Genomic DNA, 18,958 nt, shown 5'->3' with positions numbered 1-18,958 from the left:
CTCTTACTCATCTGTAAATCCCCAGTACTGATGGGCAAGATGGCTTGGGTACCTCCTCAGTGAGTGTCTCCTCCAGGTAATTGAGTTGAATGTCAGAGAGAGGAAAGTGAATTCCCAAAGCAGACCAAATCAGACCTGCCATTGCAAAGCTGCAAGGATCCCAGAGCTTTCATTAGGCCTGCCAGAGTCTTAGGCTCGCTCTAGAAGCAGTGGCCTCTCTTTTACCTCATCTTCCTCCTTTCTCCCGATGGGCTATGGCCTCCGTACCAAACTCTTAGATCAATATTAATATAAGCCAAGGAGAAATTATGAAAGTAAAAGTAATAAAAAATACACTATCCCAGGAAGCAGAGAAGAGAGGCAGGCTTCCTGGCCAAATGCTGCTATTGCCGCATGAGTCTGGAATTCAGAACCTTGAGGATAGTGGTGCTGCCTGGCTGGTACCTGTGCCTTAGGAACTTGGAGGAGGTGCCACGCTGAGATGGAACCGCCTCTCAGATCAGCCATTGGTAGCATTGGCCAACTGGTGCTGGTGCCTCTGAGTGAATGCTATGAGGTCCTAGTCTAGAAGATATGCAAACAAGAACCAACCATTGCCTATGGAATGAATTACTGGTCTGGATTAAAGAAGTGCAGCTGAGGGACTGCTGGCTGGAACAGGAAGCAAACAAGAAAGGAATGTCTTAGGACGCCTGGGTGGCTCATTGGGTGAAGTGTCTGCCTTCGGCTCAGGTCATGATCTCCGGGTCCTGGGATGGAGCCCCACATCATCATCGGATGCCCTGCTCCACAGGGAGCCTGCTTCTCCCTCTCCCTCTCCTTTTGCCCCTCCCCCTCTGCTTGTGCTCTCTCTCAAATAAAAATCTAAAATAAAAAAGAGGGGGAGTGTCTTCTTCCCACACTAGCTTTGCAGCCTCCCTTCAGCAACCTCTTATCACTGAAGACTGACAGGACACTGGAGAGAATGCCAGCCTTCCTACCCCCAGGGAAATAGCAACACTTTCCCCGTGGTCATCAGGAGAAGTCACCTAGACAGTAGAGCATCTTCTTTTTCTCCCTTTGTCTATTTGTTCAGTGGTGCAAGGAGCCCAAAAGATAAATGGAATCTCCACTCCCAAGTCATGGAACCTTTGATTTGTTCTCTGACAAAGATACTATTTCTCCATTAGGAACCAAGAACAGCTCACACCAGAGGGGAAGGGAAGCAGGAATGCTGAGAAGGTTATTAAATGTCCTAGATTAGTCACACCTGCTCTACCACTTAGTTTTCAGATTCAAACATTCTAGCTATGGGAGAAACAGCACCATGTGTTGGGTTTGAATCAAGACATATACTGTCTTCTATAAGGTATTACCTATCCTTTCAGGATATTGTTTCTCAGCTGGCATCATAACTGAGACTTCAGTAAGCTGCTCTGTCGGTCTATCAAGTCCCTTTTCTCCCTGTAGTTTCAGGGTCATGTAAGACCAGTGAATTCCATAAGCATGAGCCCATTAATGCACCTTGATCACCATGACATGAGTTTCTTGATCCAAAATCGTATTCTGGCAATACCATGGTGGTGAATATGACATCCATAGGTCCATACGGGTGGTGCTGGCAGAGATTTTAAAGGCAGGGAGCACAAGTGCATATTCAGAATATCAGTCTACCCTGTGGAGGACAAAATGCTGTGTCCTCTATGATGGAAGAGGTCGGGTGTAATCCCTCTGTCCCCAGGTGTCTGCTGTTCTCCCAGGAAGTGCTGGCATACAGGCACCCAGCAGGAGTCTTCTTGTGTGCAAGCAGAGCACTCAGCAGTAACAGTACACAGATCGGCCTGTGTATTTTTTAAGCCTATATACTGCCTCTCTTCATGCTACCATGATCCCTTTGTACACGGGGCGCTTTAAAGAAACACCCGTGTGATGGAGGCAGGAGTCGGATTGACATCCACAGAATGTATCTTCTTGTCCATCTAATTATTGAAAGCTGCCTCTGCCATGGATGCTTTTAAGTGACACTCACATGAGACACAAATACTTCTATCTTTATTTTCTTTTTTTTTATCTTTATTTTCTTAAAGATTTTACTTATTTATATGACTGAGAGAGCACAAGCAGGGGGATTGACAGGCAGAGGGAGAGGGAAGCAGGCTCCCTGTCGAGCAGGACTCGATCCCAGGATTCTAGAATCATGACCTGAGCTGAAGGCAGACACTTAACCAAATGAGCCACCCAAGCACCCTATTTCCATCTTTATCCATTCTAAGAATCATTGCTCTTGAGTGGTGAAACTAATTAAAATTGATATATGTTGTCTGGGTAAAATGCTTAGCATACTAATTAGCCAAGATAGATTAAGCCCAAGGGAATTCCTGTCTGGGTGTAGATGCAGTAGCCCCTGAGCATTTCTTTAGCTATTTAATTCATCCAGAGTGATGTATACATAATGTTCGTGGCTTTGATTGATACCAGAGTGGAGGCTCATCATGTTCAGAGACCTCAAGCTCTTCTGTGTATAAAAGCTCAGACAGGAGCTAGTAGTTAATTCAGTCTAGGAATTTATCATTTGATTTGATTTGATTTGATTTACTAATTCATGAGACACACACACACACACACACACACACACACAGAGGCAGGCAGACAGACACACAGGTAGAGGGAGAAGCAGGCTCCATGCAGGGAGCCCAGTGTGGGACTCGATCCCAGGACTCCAGGATCATGCCCTGGGCCGAAGGCGGCGCTAAACTGCTGAGCCACCCGGGCTGCCCGGAATCTATCATTTTAAAAGTGTCTCAAATCTGCTACCATGTCCCATTTTCTCCTCTGACAGTCCCCTTACATATTTCTCTGCCCTTGCTGTAGCACCAGGGACACACTGGGTAAGCAGTTCCAACCCTCCCCTTCTCCCCTTCTGTGCTTCAGAAGGGCCATATTCAATCAAGAGTCATAACGTTCTAAAGTTAAAAGGGGAGAAAAAAAACGCTAAGTAATTAAGAATCATCCAAATGATTGGCTCTCTTTCCTAATGCTTACAAATATTTTGACATTTTCTGTAGTAATTATGATAGCACAGAAGCAAGTAGCCTGATGGAATTGTGGGATCACTTACTGAAGACTCATTTATGTGTCAGTGTTTTCTTCAAAAGTATATGAAAGCCATTTTTCCACATACGTGTCTGGTATGCAGATTTCTGAGAAAGAGAGTGTCATCCAGGATTTATACTTATTAACATCCCTTGATGATCTCAAATCATTGTACTTAATTTTCCCTTTACCTCTGAGAAGTGAAGTCATTTGAGGAAGTTTGGCAAAGATCACTCTTTAGTTGGTGGTAGACAGTCTTTGTCTCCAAAGCCTATTCTACTTAAGGAAACTGGCACAGTGTCATTAATATTAAACAGGAATATTTTTGTACATCCCATAAATTCTGGGGTGTCCTGGCTGGGATTAATTAGTTACTAGAAAGCTCCTTTTCTCCACCTTGGGAATTGATCTGTACTTGCACAAATAAAAAAAAAGTAACCTATTAATTTTCTTATCAACTGGAGAATCTTCTCACTGATCTGGTACCTTGATAGGAATAGCTGTGAAAAGTTCATATCCAATTGCCCTCCAGACCAGTTTGGGAAGTAGATCTGAAAAACAACCTGGCTAATTAATCAAGGGCACATCTCATTAATCACTGGTTTTGATTTTCTTCAGAGCCCAGCATACTTAGGAGTATGGAATTATTTGGAAACTGACTTCCTGACTCACCTACTCTTCTGGTGAACCTCACTACTTCCAGAGGAGAAAAACTGTAGCCAGCCAGAAACTGATTATTTAGCTATAATCTCAGATTTCAAGAAGTCAATTGAAACTTCAGGGTCCTTGATTGATGGAAAGTGCTAGCAAGGCTGTTGGTAATATCTGATAGCCCTTTCTCTACTAAGTTTTCTTCTTGGAATTTAATTTGCATATATGTAAATGTACAGATATTAAATGCTCAGTTCAGGTGTACATCATGAATCTATTAAAACAAGATGTAAGAGGTGCCTGGGTGGCTCAGTCGGCTAACTGTCTGCCTTCAGCTCAGGTCATGATGGTCCTCGGATAGATGCTTCTCCCTCTCTGTCTGCCACTGCCCCGCTTTGTGTTCTCTATCAAATAAAAGAATAAAATCTTAAAAAAAATAAATAAAACAGTTCTATCACCCAGAATGCTCCCTCTTGTCCCTTGCCAGTCAGTTCCCCTTTCTTCCACACACAGATCTCAGAAACAACTGCTGTTTTGATTTTTGTAACCGCAGAGTAGTGTTGCCTGTTCTTGGATTTCATATATATGGAACCATACATTGTTTAATTTGTGTCCGGCTTCTTTCACTCAACATAGTGTCTTGAGGTTCATCCATGTTTTTGTATATATCACACAATTTTTTATTGCTATTTAGTCTTCCTTTATATGAATTTACTATAATTTATTTCTTTGTTTATAGACATTTTGGTTGTTTCTAAGTTTTGGATTGTTTAAATTTCCTTTTCTTTCTTTTTTTTTTTTTTTTAGATTCAGATTTTTTTTTTAAGATTCTATTTATTTGAGAAAGCATGAGCAGGGGGAGGGGCAGAGGGTGAAGCCGACCCTCTGCTGAGCAGGGAGCCTGAAGACCTGGGCCTCCATACCAGGACCCTGGGATCATGACCTGAGCTGAAGGCAGATGCTTAACTGGGCCACCCAGGTACATCAGAGATTCAGATTCTCTAATTGGAGTAGACTTCATGTAAAATTATGAACGGAGAATATATATTTTGCAAAGAGGAAGCTTCCTTAACTAAAATTTATTTCTTTATTGAACAGAAAGTAGGACTGGATTTGTTTTTGGAGCAAAGGGGATTTCAAATAGACTCCCCCAAAATTTCAGCTGTAAGGTTTGAGGGACCTGGAATTCTTTTCCAAGGGAACATGTGGCATCTCCTTTATTAAAGGACCTTAAGTGATATTTGTTCTGATTGATTTGGTATAATTTGGGTGAAATTCAGAAGCAAAAGGAAGAGCCAAATCCATATCCTCCAGATGTTATTTTTAATCCTAAACTGATAGAGACACCATTCTTTCAAGAAACGACTTCATTAGCTACCCTGGTACAGAGACGTGCGAGACTCTGATTAAACTCTCTGCTTTGCTTGTTCAAAAAATTCAGCTTCCTTTCTCTAATAATGCTGGAAGTATATCCTATGCTTAATTCTTGTGTTCATTCAGTCATTTATTCATTTGACATGTTTGAGTATCGTCTCTGAGTTTTAACAGAGGTTACTGTTGAATAAAATGTACTTCTTTTGACATTATATAAATTGATTGAGGCCTCTTGTGAGGATAAATGGATTATATATATTATATATATATTATATATATATTATATATATTATATTATATTTATTATATAAATGGTTTCCATGTTATTGTTTGGTATTTGTTGAAGATACTAAATGTATAGGTAACAATCATTACATCTATTATGGCAAAAACCAAGCTTGTGCTTTTCTTCAGACTGGAAGGTGACTCCATGTATACCTGGGAGTAGGATGATCAGATCTGCTGAACTGTGGCAGCAGTGACCTGACACTTAATCTTCATTCCTGGCCTTTCTCCTCCAACTCACTAACTCCTGTCCAGGGAGAAAGAATTTTGCAAAGCTTAGTGCAGCCTGCCTCTGGAGAGTGGAGGTAGTGGAAGGGCTGAAGCTGTCTGTTCTGCTAGGAATTGGTGAGCAAGTGAGTTTTTTTTTTTTTTTTTAAAGATTTCACTTATTCATTCATGAGAGACAGAGAGACAGAGAAAGAGAGAGGCAGAGACACAGGCAGAGGGAGAAGCAGGCTCCACGCAGGGAGCCTGACGTGGGACTCGATCCCAAGTCTCTAGGATCAGGCCCTGGGCTGAAGGCGGCGTCCAACCACTGAGCCACCCGGGCTGCCCAGCAAGTTAGTTTAATTCAAGGGAAAAATATTGGCAGGACCGTTTGGTTCCAGTTCTAATGCCATATTCTCCAGTCAATTTTTCCTGTGAAGAAAGTAGGTATATTGAATATATTATCTTGAGGTATACGACTATCTTTCCTAAAATGTTATCTTTTTCCTAATTTAACTTGCATTAGGGTGGGAAAGTGGAGTATGATAAAGTATAATTTTAAAACATTGAAAGTATAGCTCATAAAAATATGTGATGAGCACATATAAGAGATATGTTATTCACTCATTAATAATGGAATTATCAGGAAGGTAAAGCTGGTTCAAAGAGAATATAAGAGATTGAAAGAAAGTAAAAGAAAGACTGCTAAAATCAATTCCTAAGTTAGATATAAAACTAGTTAATGTTTTACAGAGCACTTAACTTCAAACTCTGGGGTATCTTTTTTTTTCTTCTTAAAGAAATTACTTTCATCTCTACTGGACAAAAAAAGTTACTACTTATCTATCTTATTAAAGTCAACAATTTTACAGAATTGAGGCCTTAATCAAAAGTCAAAATATTTTCCCTTATGTCATCAGATGACCATTGTTGACAGTGTAGCTTCTTTAGACAATGACTTAGTATGACTTTAAAAAGAGATGAAGTAATCTTATTGCCTTATTTCCAAGTCTGGATACTTTTTCTTCTTTAACAGTTATTCTTTATCAAGATACCACAAATCCGGGGATCCCTGGGTGGCTCAGCGGTTCGGCGCCTGCCTTTGGCCCAGGGCATGATCCTGGAGTCCCGGGATCGAGTCCCATGTCGGGCTCCCGGCATGGAGCCTGCTTTTCTCTCTGCCTGTGTCTCTGCCTCTCTCTCTCTCTCTCTCTCTCTATCATTAATAAATAAATAAAATCTTAAAAAAAAAGATACCACAAATCCTAAAAGACAGGTATTCTTTCTATAAATAAAAAATAGGAGAAAACACTCTGGCCTGGAATGTGGCCCACTGAAGGCAGTTGTCACTAACTGGGCACCTTTCCTTCCACAAACACATTACTAAAACTTGTTCATATTCTACAGCATTTGTTATAGACTGAATGTTTTTGTGTTTCCCTGAATTCATGCATTAAAATCCTGACACCTCCCCTGCCCCCCAGTGTGATAGTATTAGGAAGTGGAGTCTTTGGGAGACAATTAGGTCTGAAGAATGGATCCCTTCTTAGAAAGACAGGAGAGCTTGCTTCCCCCTTTCTCTGCTCTCTGCTCTTCGAGGATAAAAGAAAACAACCATTTGCAAAAGAAGAGGTCCTTCACCAAATACCAGATCTGCTGTAGCCTTGATCTTGGACTTCCCCACCTCCAGAACGATGAGAAATGAGTATCTGTTGTTTAAGTCACCCAGCTGTGGTATTCTTTTATAGAATTGACTAAGACAGCATCTGTATAGTGGTTGATTTTTGACAGAAATCTTTACCTTTTAGATGAGTAAGTCGCAAAATGTGCCTTCAGATTGTTAAATTGATTGACCTGTTTTATGAAGCTACTGCCTGGACCATCGTGTGTGTTTATGTAGGTGTTAGGTTCTGCTTTTATGGCCCACATGAATAGTAAGAAGCATGTGATATAGATTATGGTTTTATTGTCAATCATTAATATTTAACTCTTCTAACAAAAATTGTTCTGTTTCTTCTTGAAACTACACTGCGTTTCTATGCCATCAACATAGAACAGAGCGTTTGTCTATCTCTTAGCCATGGCTGGAAGCCATGGAGCTCTTCATCTAAAAATGTATCTAGTCACTTTGACTAAAGATAGGTGGAACTGGGACACAAAACCATTTTATGCCATTTTGTAATGGAACTTGTTCTGTCAACTGCCTATTCCTAGTACTCAGAGAATCACAATTATTTTTAGGAAAAAGATTCTGAGGGAACAGTAATAGCCTGGTATCTATTTAAAGATGAAATAGCTTGGCTCTTTGACTGTTTCTGGTTATAGTATCAGGAATTGATAGCAAGAATATAATCAGAAATTGTATTATGATTCAAAACAGTAAAGGAAGTCCTAGATAGCTTTGCAATTTACTACATTGTAATAGTTCAATAATATGATATTTTGTCCAATATCTTTTTGTACTTTCATAGAATATTCAGTTGGAAAAGTTGGACTAGTATGTTATGTATAAAATTGGTATAGACTTACAAGGAAATTCTTAAAGAAATTCAGTGATGTGCTTTTACAGTAAGGGAATGATTGCATGGTGAAATATGTCGGAAAAGCCAACTTAAGGTATAGATAGATATTGATATGTAGCTTGTGTGCTTGGCTTGGGTTAAAATAGTTTTATATACTTATTTTACTGAGATGCATTAAGCTGAATTCAAAGCTTAACATTTCCCTTGTTCTTATATAAGACTATTTCGAAAGGAGCATTGTGAAAGTGAAAGATGCCAGGTGTAATGTGAATTTTCCTCTTTATTTCAGGATGCTAAATTTTGCCAGAGAGCGTGAGATAAAAAACAAACGGACAGAACACACTTAGCTCTGTTAAGAGATAAGTAAATTGGTAACCCATGAGATATATGGCACAAATAAAGCAAGTAGAGAATATGTGTGTGGATACAGATGGAGAGTGATGGAGGAAACAAGTAGACACTAAGTATTTAATATACACTACCTATCTATGAGACACACAGTATTTGTGAGATCTTAAATCAGCCACCCATTAGGGACACCCATTCTGGCCCTGTCTATTCTCTGCCTGAGTAAAAACCGTAACTGCTCATCAGACCGATTGGTGAGCTACACTGTGGCCCCAGGCATTTGCCCCCAGAATAGCTTGCCTGATGATGTACTTACAGGCAACCATTGCAGCAAGGTGATTCCCTACATGACATCAGGAATTGAGAAAGGATGTTTCAAAATATCCTCAGGCAACGAGTTTTAGGTTTTTATACTTTTTATAGTTTCTCCCGTGTTTTTTATACTTTTTATAGTTTCTCCCGTGTTTTATCAGTCTTTCCCTCTAAGCCGCATTGCTAATTCTTACAGTGAGTCACTGATGGTAATGGCATTTATCATCCCCGTCAAGGGTTGGATTTGCAAGGTTCCCCGTCACCTAATAGTGTGTTTTATGCACCCCTTCTCTCTTCTTTCTTCCTTCCTCACTTCTTCCCTTCTTTCTGTCCCATTTCTTTTTTTCTTTCTCCTCCCCTCTCTTTTTCTAGTTTTCTCTCTTCCTCTCTGTTACTTTTGACCCTCCTTGCTGCTGCTTCTGCATGGTTTGTTTTAGAGATGTCTTAAGGTTGTTTAATGTTTAATAAGTGCAGCAAAATAGTACTTGTGAAAATAGGTGAAAAAGAAGCATGAAAATCTTGGGTGGAGATACAATATGAAGCTACCACAGAAACTTCCTTGTACAAGATGCGCCACAAAGTTGGTTCTAAGCCTTCTGAAATTTAATGTAAAAAGAAGAAATTGATCAGGAACTGCATTTCCAACTCTGGGACACAATGCTGGCTTGAACAAAATTTGATGCTGTTAGTAAGGAATAAAAGATCATTGAGCAGAAAACTAGAAGTATCTACCACTTTCTACTCCTTTGGCTTTGTAACATTCACGTACACCCTTTCTCCTATAAATTGAATACCTTCCCAGGCCGTTCCCAAGTTAAATCAGTCATGCATTGTGTGATATGTCTTGAGAAATACAGTTCCCTCTAAAATTGAGTAAGACTTTTAGTCTTTTCCAGTTAATTTCTGTTTGTGAACAACCACTGCCTAAGGTCTTACAAGATACAGTGTTAAGGCTTGAGAAATATTGGTTCCTAGTGACAGGTTTTTATTTTCCATACATCCTTTCCTTTATTTTCCTTTCCTCCTTTCCTCTTCTCTCCTCTTCTCTCCTCTCCTTTCCTCTTTTCTCCTTCCCTTTTTTTCTTTCTTTCTTTTAAAGATTTTATAAATTTGACTGAGAGAGACTAAAAGAACACAAGCAGGGAGAATGGCAGAGGGAGTCTTCTTCTCCTTTTCACTTAATTGCTATTAACAATATGAAATAATAAGTTTGGAGGTAAAGAAACACCTTTTATATCTCTTTTTACCAGCAGGTTTACCTCCTTTGTCCAGCAGAGGACATGAAACAAGAACTGGGAGCCCAATACTAGCCTCTGGTAAGGCTGCTGCTTCAGCTCTGGTAGAAAAGTAGTATTTGTTCCTCTTACAGTGGGAAGACTCCCATTATGGGCTTCACAGACAACTTAGATTGCAGTCTGCATGCAGAGACCTGCTCTCTTAGCTGTAAGACTAATCAACTCTCATCTGAATTCATTTTTCTCAGGTAGGACTTTGCAAAAATCATCAATAACGCACACATTTTGTATTTTCTTTTTTTAAAAAAATATTTTATTTATTCACTCATGAGAGACACAGAGAGAGAAAGAGAGGCAGAGACACAGGCAGAGGGAGAAGCAGGCTCCACGCAGGGAACCCGATGCAGGACTTGATCCTGGGACTCCAGGATCATGCCCTGGGCTGAAGGCAGGTGCTAAACTGCTGAGCCACCCAGGGATCCCCACACATTTTGTATTTTCATATCACTTTCTTCTAATACTAGAGCTGCAGTAGTAAACTCAAAGTCTGTGCATGAAATCACGTTTCATACTGCATAAGAAAGAATCTTCAAATTTCCAGACTGAAATAGGAGAGACCTAGTTGTCTGTCTCTCTGCCTTCTTTACTTGGAAAATTCACATTTTTGTTTCTTCTCTGTGCAGCATTCCACTGCTAGGTCCTACACTTTGCATCAATGTAGAATGCAAGTAACAGAAAATTTAATAAAATGGCCTAATCAGATGGGTGTTTGTATGAGTAGGCTTAGATTGCCATAACAAAAATATCACCGACTAGGTCAGTTAAACAATGGACATTTTTTCCTCAGTTCTGGAGGCTGGCAAGTGTGAGGTTAAGGTGCTACTTGATGAGGTTTCTGGTAAGAGTTCTCTTCCTGGCTTGTTGATGGCTGCCTTCTCACTCTGTCTTCACCTGGAGGGGTAGGGAGATCTCTTTCTCTGTAAGTTCAATTAAATATTTGATTTAATGTGTGGAGAAAGATCTGGCTTTCTCTTCTAAGGTAACACTAATCCTATCTGGTTAGGGACCCACCCTTATAATCTCAGTGAATAGTAATTATCTCCAAAAAGCTCCATTTCCAAATACTCTCATAGTAGAGATTAGGGCTTCAACATAGGAATTCAGTCCATAGTTAGATCCCCCCCCCCCCCCAAATCCACTTTTTTCCTGTAAAATTCTAGAAGAAAGGATTTCAGGACTGGCATAGTAGCTCCATGATGTCACCATTGCCTCAGGCTCCATCTGTTTCCCTACTTTAGCTTGTGGCTTCTGTTCCAGCCTACTTTACATCTGCTCACCTGGCTGGCAGGATGAAAGATTGTATGTTCATCAGAAAGCAGTTTTTTTTTTTTTTTCTCCAGCAGAGTCTTACATCGTAGAGAGACCCCTAACTGAGGGGGTGGAGTGCTAAACATCGAGTTTTGTAGCTTGGGATAATTTTGCTTGGAATTGTGTTAGAGAGGAAGAAGTGGTGAATGGATATGGAGAAAGTGACTCTCTCCAGACAGGCTGCAAAAATACCCAGAGCATAGTCAGTTAAAAAAAAAAAATCAGGAGATGCTCCTCACGTAACATATTCTAGATATATAACCTTTGATGTTTTTATTTAATCCACAGAAATACTGTAAATTTTTCTCTGTAAATATCCTTACAAATCTTTTTTGTGTATTAAAGCACAATGTGATCTACCACTGCTCTCATATTTAGGCCCAGCATCAGACTATTTGCTAGTATTAGTCTATACTGAAAAGGACCAAGACTGCTTGGAGGGTGGTTGAATCTATGTACTTGGGGCCAGGAAAAAACTGGTCTTCTCCAAAGTACATCACAATTCCCTTCAGAGAGGCGGCTTCTCTCCATTGCCCCTGTGAGTGTCCCCTCCAGATGCAGGGATGGGCTGTGGTATCACATTTAGCCAGTAGGTGGAAACACTGTCTAACACATGAAGATTGCTGACCGGCAGCCACACGCAGGAGGCTGAGCGCTGTCATTATTTGTGTGTACAGCTCTCCTTTTCTCTCCAAGACTCCAGCAGAATTGGATTAGCTTCCTGAGTGAAATGATAATGTGTTGATGCAGTAAGCTAAACACAGGGACAAACACAACACCTCTCCTAGGTGAGGGAGTTTTAACAAGAGATCTCAACACGCGATGCTTTGCTTCCCCCCAAAGTAACCAAAGAAAGGCCTAGAAGGATGTGGAAGATGATGTGGGGGGAAGGTTGCTTAAAAGTCTGTTTTGGGGATTTCCCCCTGGAATGCCGAATAGGACATCTGTAGCAGCCCACTACACCTACACTTAGGCTCTACACGAATACAGTTGCCTCGTAAGTTTTTCCAGAGGAAGGGATGTGTGTGGTTCATTTTGGAAAGGAGGGAATAGAAAGGAAAAATTAGAAGTTTTGAAGCTTCTTATCCTTTACTCTGAAAATATTTGAGTAAAAACTTGGCCATTACATTGTTAAGAAAATAGGAAACAGAACCTTGATTTCTGTAACTGTAATGGACATCTATGTAGCACCTACTATAAACTAGATGCTTCACACACAGCCTGCTTATAAATCCAGATTTGTAATTCACATCCTATGGTAAGGAGTCAGTGGCTCACGGGACTTAAGTGACTTGGAACTCTGTATTCTAAGCTTACCCTGAGCTCCAGATTTTCTTATCTCTTTACCTAATCTCAATAAAATGTTGCTTGATGGTAAGATATCAACACTGTCTAAAGGGTATCATCAGAGGAATTGGTAAGTGAAGACTGGAATCAAGTAACAGCCCTGCCACTGTCCAACTAAATAGGATGATTTTGGGGAAATTGCTCAATCTGTAAGAGACTTTATAGTTTTTTACATTTGAAAACCTATGAAATAGCTATTTTTATAGATAAATAGATCAGAAGTCGACAGTTTAATGACACTGTTGAATCAGTAGGACCACATGACACATCATTGCTATCATTTCGCATAATTATAATTGGATAACCACCATGATCTCCATGGTAAAAGTTCAACCATGATCAGTAGTGATGAAGCTGCAAGATCAGAAAAGTCAGTTGAATCCCTTAGAAGCTACATTACTTACTATTTATGTAGGATGATTCCACCCAACCATGATAAGAGGATTTCCTGTTGTTTCTGTGTGCTAGGTCAGAGCCTTTACACTTGTATACCAAAAGCAAGGAGGCAGTGAATCTTAGAATAGCTTACTGAAGTCTGGACATGTGACAAATTTAAAGTATAAGGCAGAGAACCCAAGGGAATTGATCTGAATTTTATTTTCCTCTTGCCATGTATCCCAATTATAATACCATTTCTAAGAGTGGCTGTCTCATGGCAAGCCCACAGATCTCTTTGTTGTAATCAGGACAGGAAGGATTCTGTAATTATCTTTCCATCAGCATTTTCCCTGGGGACTGGCTGCAGTATTCAGAAAACTCTCCTGAAGGAAATGGAGTTGTTCTGATTTAAAAGTCATGGTTTCTGCTGGAACTTGTGTGGTCCTAGCTTCAGGAGTTTAGGCCAAGAATCAAGGGGAAGGATCAAGTGGGACTTCTAGCCTCCAGAGTTGTGGGAAAATCAAGTTCTGTTCTTTAAGCCACCCAGTGTGTGGTTCTTTGTTATGGTAGCCTAAGCCGACTAATAAAGCAATGAATTCACATCAAGAGAGAAAAAATGAGAGCCTAGACAGAGGTAGTAGCTTTGGGTTTAGAGAAAGAGCTAGATTAATGAAATACAGAAAACAGGATATAGTGATCTATTGCATTTGGGGAGTAAGAATGAGGGGTCTAGGCCAACCACAAGATTTCTCACATTGGTACTAGGGTAGCAACTTGGTACTGATTTCATTGAAAGAACTGGTGAACTTATGAGTGTGTGTGCATGTATACGTGTGTGTGTGTGTTTGTGTGTATTAGCATAAGGCTGAGAAGCTAAAAAAAAGTCGCCCAATAATTATTCTTTTGCTTACAAATATAGACCTCTACTTGTCTCTCATATATTAGTACAAGAGCCACATTCCTGGTTAATGGGTACTTCTGCTTCTCAGCGACCCAGGTTTCTAGGTTGCTTCTTCATTCCCCAAAGCTTTGTCCTTATACTTGTGGTCGAGGTGGGGTTGCCACAGGTTCCAGCTGTTGAAAATGGCAGAGAAAATGAAATATGGAGGAAACAGATCTGGACATCCTAAATCTTAGAGCTGGAATTGGCAGACATCACATCTGTTTACATTGTTTGAAGAGAAATTAGCCATGTGGTCACAACTAACTTCAAGAAAAGCTGGGAAATTTTGTATGTCTGGGAAGTTCTGTGCCAAGCTAAGATTCTATTTCTATTAAAAGAAAAGGTAATGGATTTTGGTGGAAAGTGAACAGTGTCTGCTATAGTAAGGACATGAAGTGGCTAAAGGTGTTTATTTAGGAACCACAGAACTATGAAAATGGAGATGTCTAAAGAGTGTGTGCAGATGAGGGATTCATGCACAGAAGGGAACACCAGAATTTGGAAGAGGAGCCCATGAAGGAGATCAAGAAGAACTGGACACACCCTTATCTTTTTACGTAGGTATTTATCATTCTTTTAGTCTACCCAGCATCTAAGCCCTCTTCATATGTTTGAGGAAGTTCTTACCTCGCAAATTTTGATAGGAGAACCACCTCCAGAATACAGAAGTATGACGATGCCAGACACTTCTCTCCTAGATGGCCCTGTATCAGGTTTGTGAGCATGTGACCTAGCCCTGCCAACCAGATGCTTCTGATCAATCTCTAAGTTACAAGCTAGTAAGATAGAGCATGGACAGAGGAGTCCTCTGGCAGCAATAGTGGTGGCAGTGGGATGGAGTGTCCAGGGCAGCGCCATGGTGGTACCAGGGCAGTGTCTACATCCAGTGCTGGAGATGTTGGAACTGCTTGGTGCTTGTGGCAGTAATAATAGTAGTGGTGTCTCAAGCAGGTTACTTCTGCTGAATTATGTTAAGTATTGCTCCTGTCTGCCAAGCCTATGAGCCACCTTCTCCTCCTCTGAGATCCATTAGATTGATGCAGTAGCATTATAGTAAATTACTCCCTTTTTTCCTTAGAAAAAAAGAATCTCTTCTCTTTCTTCAAATGCAAATTTGTGGTTTGTCCTTTCAATTTTTGGAAGTCTAGTGAGTATGTTTCAGAATATTATCTAAGAAGGAAAGCATTTTCCCCAGAAACGTTTGAAGAACTAAATATGTCAAAAATAATAGGTATGTGCATAATGTAGGTCATGAGATGGATGTTGGAGGTGGTTACAAAAACCTTGCCATGTTCAAGCATGGTTTTGTTTTTAGTAATACAGGCTAGTGGTTTTGTTAAATTGCATGAACATTAATTTAGATAACAAGAGAAGCTGGGCCTGTACTTGTGGTTAAGTAATGGGAAGTCCAGAAGAGATACTAAGCTGCTAATGATGCAATTTACTTAATGATGCAAATTTCAAATATGATTTAAAATTTATTTTCCCAGTCAGTTGATGATTTCATAAGTTAACCTGTTCCCATGGGAATAAGAACATATTTTATAACTGCAGTTTTAGTATTTCTTTATCCATTTCTGGGCTTAGCTGTTAGGATAAATTATTTTTTATTTAAAGGACACATAATTAAATATAGAACATAGCTGATTATTCCATCAAAACCAGAATTCTTATGGCTTAATTATGGCATTATGATTACTTCTTAAAAATTTATTGTTTATGCTTCCTACTCTTTACCTTCTTCTCTTTTTTTCTACCTTCTTTCTAAATGGATACCAACTTCTCTATTTCTCATTCTCATCATTAGTTCTTTGTAAATTATCCAGCCATCCTCTTCATTTGTCACTTGAGGAAACAGAATAATTTTTGGAGTTTATGTGTATGTGATATCCTGTCACATAGCTTTTGATGCTCTCCACCTCCATCCTACCCCACCCCAATAGTTTTGTTTTCTAAGCCTTGGAGTAGAGTGAGAACAAGTGTCAGCCTTCCTGGATGGCACCTAGATCATTATCGCTCTTTTGATGCTCTCCAGTGCACACTTCAGTTCTCTGATTTGTCCAAATACTTCTGTGTTTTGAGGCTTTACTGAAAAATTGTTTCCTTTACTGGACTATCTCTAAAATTCCATTGGATTCCCAGTTTTTTCTAATGTTTATTTTTATTATCTAGAGACAGTTAGAAGGGTTTTTAAAAATAGGAACAGGCTCCCAGCAATTTGTTTCCATCCTGCTAAAGACCTAAGTTTATTGGGACACCTGGGTGGCTCAGCAGTTGAGCGTCTGCCTGTGGTTCAGGACATGATCCTGGAGACCCAGGAACGAGTCCCACATTGGGCTTCCTGCAGGGAACCTGCTTCTCCCTCTGCCTATGTCTTTGCCTTTCTCTCTGTCTCTCATGAATAAATAAATTAAAAAATCTTAAAAAAAAAAAAGACCTTAAGTTTACCTACTAAATTTGCTGGCAAAAATGAGTGCATAGACTCTGTGAAACTTACTACCACAATCTTATAATCTTATAATAATGCAAACCTTTTAACACTGGTAGATAACTTCAGGAGATAAATTGATATCAACAGGGACTTTAAGCCTTCCTCCTGCCTCAGTGCTAGAATCTTGAAAAATCTGGGGTATTTTGCTCTTGATTGGGTCATCGCAGATGATATTGCTGCTGACATTCAGGATCATAACGCAGTGTTATTGAAACACCATACAGTGTAATTATTTTTCATAAGAATTAAGGAGAGAAAGATAAATAAAAGGAAGGAAAAGATGAAGAAAAAGGAGAGAGGCTGGGAAGAGGAAAGGTACCGAGAAGGAAGGAGATCTGGGAGAAGGACGCAGGAGCAGAGGGCAGGAGATGGGGAAGCCGGAGAAGGAAACATGTTGGAAACTGTGTTCTCAGGGAGTCCCAGGTGCAGATTTACGTTCTCATCAGCCTGGGCAGCCTCGCATTAGCTCCACCACAGAAAGAACTGGCCTCTCTCATGATACAGTCTCAGCTTGCCTTTTTGGCCTGAAACATGTGGGGGAAATGAGCACAAGATTTTAGGGTCTTTGTCGTTCCTCATAGGAGAAGCTGCCTTGCAGGCTTGTTGGGCTCTAAACCGCTACTTCAGATAAAAGTAATTTGATGTCTGAACTTTTGGTTGAATAGTGTGTCAGAACAGGTTTGGGTCACATATCTGATTAATTGGGATGATCTGCCTCATTCAGACAACAGGATCTGCCTCTCCTGTACATTAGACTGTTGTTTTCAGTGTGGTTTTTTGAAAAATATATTGAACTTACTAAGAGTCAGGAAATAGGGCTTATACTCTCAAACCTCAGGCTTAGTAACTCCTAGCAACTTGGTTTTGGGCAATTCACCTAACCTGCCTGGTTCAGGTGAGCCTCCATATCATGATCAAGCTGAATGAGTTCTCTTCATTTGGAACATTACACAATTATTTTAGACATTTGTTGAGATTCCCTGCATGTCTACTTTGAGGAGACAGCGGTCTCGTAGAAATGAACACAGCAGCCATACAGTGTCCTGGACAGTGTAGTGGTGAAGAGCACGGTCGCTCCAAGGCCTAATATAAATCCCAGCACTGTCCGTTAAACACAGGCATCCTTAATCCTTATTCCAACATTAATCTTTGTGTAGTAGGAGAAAAAAAATGATTATGTAACTAATCCTAGTTCAAGATTAGTCATTAAAAGAGTCAGAATAACGTGGCTCTCCCCTGACCTGTGTCCAGTCCAATAAAGAGTATGCACCCCCTCTCCACTGTTTTCGTCCAGCTTCCCTGTAACAGACACTCCTCCTCCCCTATGCAGGGTCGCTGGCTGCCCTCCCCAAAGACATCCTTTATTTTGGTATCGTGAAATTCAGGACACTTTTTCTCTCCTCATCTGATTTTGTTTTTGTAGCATGTGCTACAGTCAGCTACTTCCTCTTTCTTGAAAATATTCTCTTGATTTCTGAGACACCACTCTTCCCAGGTTGTCTCCAACCTCTTTGTCGTTTCTTCCCTCTGTGTCTTAGTCTCTTTTCTGTAACTTTCCCCATTAAATGTTGGTGTCCTTTCCAGTTCTTTTCCTAGAAACTCTTAATTACTCTCTGTATGCTCCTTAGAAGATGTCATTTGGCCTAAGACTCTAACAACTACATCTCCTAAAGAATCCTGTATTTTATCCTTTTTTTTTCCCTCTCCCCCCCGCCCTTTTTTTAAAGCAACCCTTGTGTCCAAGGCTGACTTTCAATAGATTACAGTGAGGGGCTGCTCTGCTACTGATGAAATTGCAATCTTTTTTTTTAATGTTTATTTCTTTTTCATGGAACTTCCCACAAACTTATTTATTATTTTAATTTTTTAAAAAATTTCATCAAGGTTATTCAACTCTGTTGGTGTCCTCATGTAGTTCTGACTCCATACCTGCAACTGATGAGTTTTTACTGCTTATACTGCTATTTCTTAATTTTTCAGTCTTCTTTCTGTGGAAATTAAGAATTTAATGCTTTTTCCCACTTCCTCCACAGCCCACCAAATGAACACACACACACACACACACACACACGCACACACACACACACACACAGATCTTCCACAATCCTCTTGATGTAGTTGAACACAGTGGTGCTGTATGGCTCATAGCTGAGGAATGTAATATGTTATTATTTCATTTATTTTCTTATATAACTTTTTTATTAAAGATTTTAAAAATATTTTTTTTGGAAATTTATTTATTCATGAGAGACACAGAGAGAGAGGCAGAGACACAGGCAGAGGGAGAAACAGGCTCCCTGCAGGGAGCCCCTTATGAGACTGGATCCCAGGACCCCAGGGTCACACCCTGAGCCAAAGGCGCAGGTGCTCAACTGCTGAGCCCCCCAGGGGTCCTCTTTTCTTATGTAACTTTTTGTTTCCCTTG

Source organism: Canis lupus, chromosome 2, assembly GCF_048164855.1.
Source record: "Canis lupus baileyi chromosome 2, mCanLup2.hap1, whole genome shotgun sequence".
Classification (NCBI taxonomy): domain Eukaryota; kingdom Metazoa; phylum Chordata; class Mammalia; order Carnivora; family Canidae; genus Canis; species Canis lupus.
The sequence above is the reverse complement of the archived record's forward strand: the minus strand, read 5'-3'. Positions refer to the sequence as shown.